Source organism: Vicia villosa, unplaced genomic scaffold (genome assembly GCF_029867415.1).
Source record: "Vicia villosa cultivar HV-30 ecotype Madison, WI unplaced genomic scaffold, Vvil1.0 ctg.000938F_1_1, whole genome shotgun sequence".
Lineage (NCBI taxonomy): Eukaryota > Viridiplantae > Streptophyta > Magnoliopsida > Fabales > Fabaceae > Vicia > Vicia villosa.
The window spans coordinates 45,457-51,449 of NW_026705420.1; the positions used below are offsets into that span (position 1 = coordinate 45,457).

A 5,993-nucleotide genomic window follows, 5' to 3' on the forward strand; every position below is an offset into this window, starting at 1 on the left:
TGCCCTATTCATGTAGTAATCAAGAGGATCTTTCTTATGAAGTTTGGTCACAATTATTTGATGCGCTGCTTGAATTATAAGTTATGGGTGCAATACTTGGTGAATTCACTTGTACAGAGATGCTAGCCTATGACAAATCTTGTGAGATTGAGATTATTATGGTGTTGGTTTGAAAAGAAAGAAATTCATAAGCACCTTTTGGTTATTGATGCATATTGGTGAGAGAAGGCCTTTGGAAGCTATTTGCAAAGACTTTGACTAAATTGCAAAGACTTTGACTTTTAGTCAAAGTCAACCATGAGGTTGACTTTCGACTAAAGTCATGTTGACCCATATCTTTGGTTATCATTCCAATTGGGTTTTCTTCATTCAAGATTTGCACATTGACAAGAAAAAAGAAGTTTCATATTTAAAGAGATAAAAGGAAGTTCAGTTTGTTCATTACAATTTCAAGAACCACTGTCAAAAAAAAGAAAAACTGTAGCCTTGCGCTTGACATGCATTGGAAAATACCAAACTCCATACAATTTTAAACCAAAACAATATTTGTCCACTACCACTTCATCCTTACTTTACACTAACCCTAAGATCTATATCTATTCCTCTTCAAGTTCGTTTCATATCTTCATGACTTCGTTCCCATTGGCACCATAAACTTCGAGTCACGCCATATCATGACAACCAAACTTGTATCAATCACGCATTACGACATATCACCTGCATAAAATAAGCTCTACTATCATCAGCCATATACCATACACATTCAAACCTTCCATATTCAAACATTAACAAAAACCAGTCACAAAACAAATTCCCTATCAATCTCTAACAGTTCTATTTTAACCACCAATCTACATATTCCTACATAAACAAAAATACTGTACCTGTCAAAAATTCCCACAAACAGTCCCCCAAAACCAGTTCAGAACTAACATCAAGCTCACAAATACAAGACAGTAGGTTGCTTACATCCTATCATCAACATAAACTAACCTAGCTTAACACCTTCCAAGTTTATACATGTACAAAAGCCCAGCATCCATTCTTTTAACCAATAGCTATCTTACACCGACAGATTTATTTACATTGATAAAATTATTTAAACAGATTACTAACCATAGCCCTATAACTAACCATTCAACCACCTAACCGATTCAGTTATAACTTCTAACAGAATACTAACTGATATAACTAACTTAACCTGTGACAGTTACATACCAACAAACCCCCTAACAGAATTTGCAACAGAAAAATCTGAGTTTTGGGAACAAACCTGAGACCTGCTATAAAATCAGAAACACATTCTTCAATTCAGCTCCTCCACCATTTCTTCAATCATCCACTTCACCCTCCCTCGATCATCTTGACCTCTTCATGCCATTTCAGTTCATACTTCAACTCTCTGCAACATCACCAATCTTCACTCTCAGTTCTTCACTCTCATCACCAATCTTCATTCTCATCACCTATATAGCAGATTCACCTTCATCATTCTTCTCCCTTGATTCTACTGAATTCCCTCTTCATCTTCAATCAACCTTCAGAACAACGACATCATCATCGCGATTCACCTTCATCATTCTTCTCCCTTGATTCTACTGAATTCCCTCTTCATCTTCAATCAACCTTCAGAACAACGACATCATCATCGCAGCACACACACAGAGAACAACAATCAAAACAAAAAATTCAAGAAGAAGGAAGGAAGAATCAAGGAGTGATAGAAGCATAAGGATCAGAAGCTCACCTGAAGATTTTTCATTCTCAACTGCGTTTATTTCGCACCTCTCCGGATTACGTTCTCCTCATCTCCAAATTCAAGAAGCGTCGCATCGGTAAGTCTCTATTCATTTGCTTCGAGATCCTCATCTCTTTCTTGCTCTTGATGCTATACTGAATCGGTGGATTCTTTGGAGTGTGTCCTTCGCTCATCTTCCTCCGATTTAGCCATTTGTTTGCGAGTAGTTTGGTTTAGGGTTCGATTAAGATGAATTCGGAGAGTTAAGATGAGAGGTGAGATAGAGAGGAAGGAGGGATACGCTGGTCACGGCGGTGTTGTGAGAGTTTCGGTCGGAAACGGTGAGGAAGCGCCGTCGCGTGCTTGAGAAAGATGAGAGCGAGAGAGAAGCCGGAGGGAGTTGAATCGTCGCATTTAACCCTATTCCTCTTTTCTTTTTTTTTTTAATTAATTTTATGATTAATTGTGCTTAATTGGTTTAACTAGCACTAACTAATCTTAATTGAGTTAAAGGAGACTAATTAGAGGCTAATTGGACTAATTCTGGAAATAATTTCTGCTGGATCATCATGAAAATTATACCTCGTACCCCTACATTTATCCCAATACACCTACAATTTTAAAAAAATCTCAATTTTGTCCTTATTAAATTTTTAACTTTTCTTTTTTATTTTTTATTTTTCCATTTTTACTGTATGTACGGACGAAAACATGCAGAATTCTGGTGAGTAAAATCCAAAATCGGACAACCCAAGGGTGGGTGTTCCGGTTCTTTTTTTTTTCAATTTTACTGAACCGGATATCTCAAAATTGGGTGTTCCGGTTTGTTACTTTTTACTAACCGGATATCCCCTATGTGGGTATTCCGGTTCTTTTTTTTTCAATTTTTTTTCCGTACAAAAATCTTCATACAAATACATGAATTTATTAATATAATATATAAAATTGCAAAAGTTGGAAAGGGATCGAAGAGCAATAACGAACCTGAGACGAGATTTACCCCAAGGCTGACTATAAGCTCTTCTACAAAATCTCTTCCTCTGAATACTTCACTCCATATTTCTCTCCAATCTTTCTATATATCTACAACACAATAAATAAATAAAAAATTTAAAAAAACTGTCAATAATTAAAATTAAAAAGAAAAAGAATAAAAGAATTGAATAGTGTGAAATTGGAAGAGAAAGAACCTGAGCCATAGGCTGAGAAGGAAGAACAAGAGTCCCAACAGCATCAACAAATTAAAAAAATTTAAAAAAAAATTTAAAAAAATGAAAAAAAAAGTAACAAACCGGAACACCCAATTCTGGGATATCCGGTTCAGTAAAATTGAAAAAAAAAAGGAATCGGAACACCCACCCCTGGGTTGTCCGGTTTTGGATTTTACTCACCAGAATTCTGCATGTTTTCGTCCGTACATACAGTAAAAATGGAAAAATAAAAAATAAAAAAGAAAAGTTAAAAATTTAATAAGGACAAAATTGGGATTTTTTTTAAAATTGTAGGGGTATTGGGATAAATGTAGGGGTACGGGGTATAATTTTCGATCATCAATATTCTATGGGCCGAATTCAAATCTCACCCCCCATTTGGCATGTTATCTCTTTTTCTGGCAAACGAAATATGAACAAAATAACCATGGGCCGAATTGCTATTCTGATACCCCATTAAGCCCACTACATCTTTTTGGCAGTCTGAATGAATAACAAAAACAACCTCTAGGCCAGCACCATGGGCCTGCGCCCAGCTTACTCTTCACACTGTAATTCAATTCACACCTCCCTGACTCTATATTTTAATTAGCAAATTTAGGTTTCTAATTAGATTTTTTTATTTTCTCTTAGTAAATAAAATACTAATTCTTCCACTATCATTTTTAGACCTTTAATACAATTTTGACATATAAAAATAATCATAAAAAATATTAGTTTTTAGGCTATTTGTTTTTTAATCTTTTTACTTGACTTGTAATTCAATTTCTCTCATAAAAATCAACATAAAAATAATAGTACTTTTAATTCACTTTTGTGCTATATTTTGACTTGTTCTATTTCATGCTCTTGTACTATTTTCATGTATCCTACTTGTTGACTTCTAATTGTGATCTTTATTTTCATATTCCTTTATTCCTAACCTTAGGTAGAAACCATGATAACATTAGGTAGAAATTCCCTTCATACTTAGGCTAGTTTCTTTTCCTTTTCAACTTTAAAACACCTAACAATATCCAAATTAAATCCCCATAAAAATACCAAGAAAATACTAAAAAACATTAATAAAAAAGTGAAAATCATTAAATAGGGAATGGAAGCTTGAATCTCCCTTGCTTAAGGGAATCATTCGAGTGCTTGGATCTCCCTTGCTTAAGGGAACCATTCGAGCGTAAGTTCCCAATTTCTAAAAAACACAAACCAAAGAGCAACTCGAGTCTCCCTTGCTTTAGGGTTCCACTCGAAACGCTCAGAATCTCTTCTTCATCTCGCCTCCGAGGCATTCTTTCCCTTAATCGGACATGTTGCTTCCTTTCGATCGCAGACTGGTAACGCATAAGACTCCACTCAACGAGCTGCTATCCTGACGCTAGATTGCGAATGTAACTCCGTCCACTAAAAAACACAAAAACAAACAAAAACTAAAGAGCCGAACTACGGCGTTCTGATTCCTGAAAAGGATACGTAGGCATTAGGTCGCGGGGCCTAAGCGAGCACAACTATTTATAATCCTTATTTTCCCCGTGTTTCTTCTTCTTTCATTTGCATGCATTCCCTTAGTGATTAAGCTTTAGATTTATACACCCTTAGAATAGAACAAACATAGGTGGATACCATCGAGTACGATGGGCGTGAGGGGTGCTAGTACCTTCCCCTTGCGTAACTGATTCCCGTACCTTATCTCTGGTCGAAAGACCTTTTCTTATCCTTTCTTTATTCTAGGTTTTCTGATATTCCTTTCCCTCTTTGGGATAAATATATTGGTGGCGACTCTGTTTATTTTCGCGAGCATGCGACAATGCCCAATGGGCCAGACCCGTTTTTCCACCCCTAGAATTGATGGATTGGAGATACAAAATTTCGGCCAAATTACTCTCTTACCGTCTCAATATTAATTACTAAAAATTGTCAATAAAACGTAGACCTGTGGCTCTTCTCAATTTTTTAAATTGTGTAGCATCTAAGGCCTTTGTGAAAATGCCAGCAACCTGTTTTTCTGTTGACACATGATCCATAGTGATAATTTTCTCTTCCACAAGTTCTCAAATAAAGTGATGTTGTATATCAATATGTTTGGTGTGACTACGGTGAACTCGATTCTTGGAAATGTTGATGGCTCTCATGTTGTCATAGTATAATATCATAATATCTTGTGTGACATTGTACTCTTTCAACATATGAGTCATCCATCAGAGTTGGGTACAACTGCTTCCAACAACAATGTATTCAACTTCAATAGTATACAAGGAAACACAAGTATACTCTTTTTGAACCATGAAATAAGAATGTTTCCTAAAAATAAGCATCAACCTGAGGTGCTTTTTCTATCTTCAACATTACTTGCCCAGTCAACATTACAATTTCTAACTAGAATGAAGTTGGTATCATATGAGCACGAGATTCCATAGTTATAAGTTCTTTTTATATATTTAATGATCCTTTTGACTTGTGTGACATGACTCACCTTAGAATTGGCTTGATAGCAAGCACATACACCAATAAAAAAGGTGATTTCAAGATGACTAGTAGTGAGATATAATAAACTTCCGATCATACTTCTATACAGACGTTGATCCATATTTACTCCTTCCATGATTGCATTTATGAATTTCATTTTAAATATGAAACTTCTTGACAATGTTCTTAACATACTTACTTTGGGATACAAATATGCCCTCTTTCATTTGTTTAACTTGGAAACTAAAAAAGTAGGCAAGTTCACCTACCAATCTCAATTCAAACTCTTACTTCATTTTTTGGACAATATGTTATACCATCTTGCTTGACATCCCACCAAACACAATATCACCCACATAAATGTGAGTTATCATGAGCTTTCCTTCTTCTTTATTGACAAATAGGGTTTTGTCAATTCTTCCTCTAACAAATCCATTGCTAGTGATAAATTTAGTGAGACGTTAATACCAAACTCTTAGAGATTGCTTCAACCCATATAGTACCTTTTTAAGCTTATAGACTTGATCTAGTGAACTAAGATCAATGAATCCTTTGGGTTCAAAACATACACTTATTCACTCAGAAAT

At 35.3% G+C, this 5,993-nt stretch overlaps 1 long non-coding RNA gene across 1 annotated transcript; it reads right to left on the bottom strand.

Moving 5' to 3' along the window:
* Positions 1 to 383: 383 nt before the first annotated feature.
* On the bottom strand, positions 384 to 2,197 carry LOC131632375 (uncharacterized). Its single transcript, XR_009292985.1, has 3 exons — positions 1,748 to 2,197; positions 1,274 to 1,626; positions 384 to 717 (listed from the first exon to the last, which is right to left on the bottom strand). It is a non-coding gene; the product is annotated as an uncharacterized LOC131632375 (long non-coding RNA).
* Between the last annotated feature and the right edge of the window lie 3,796 nt (positions 2,198 to 5,993).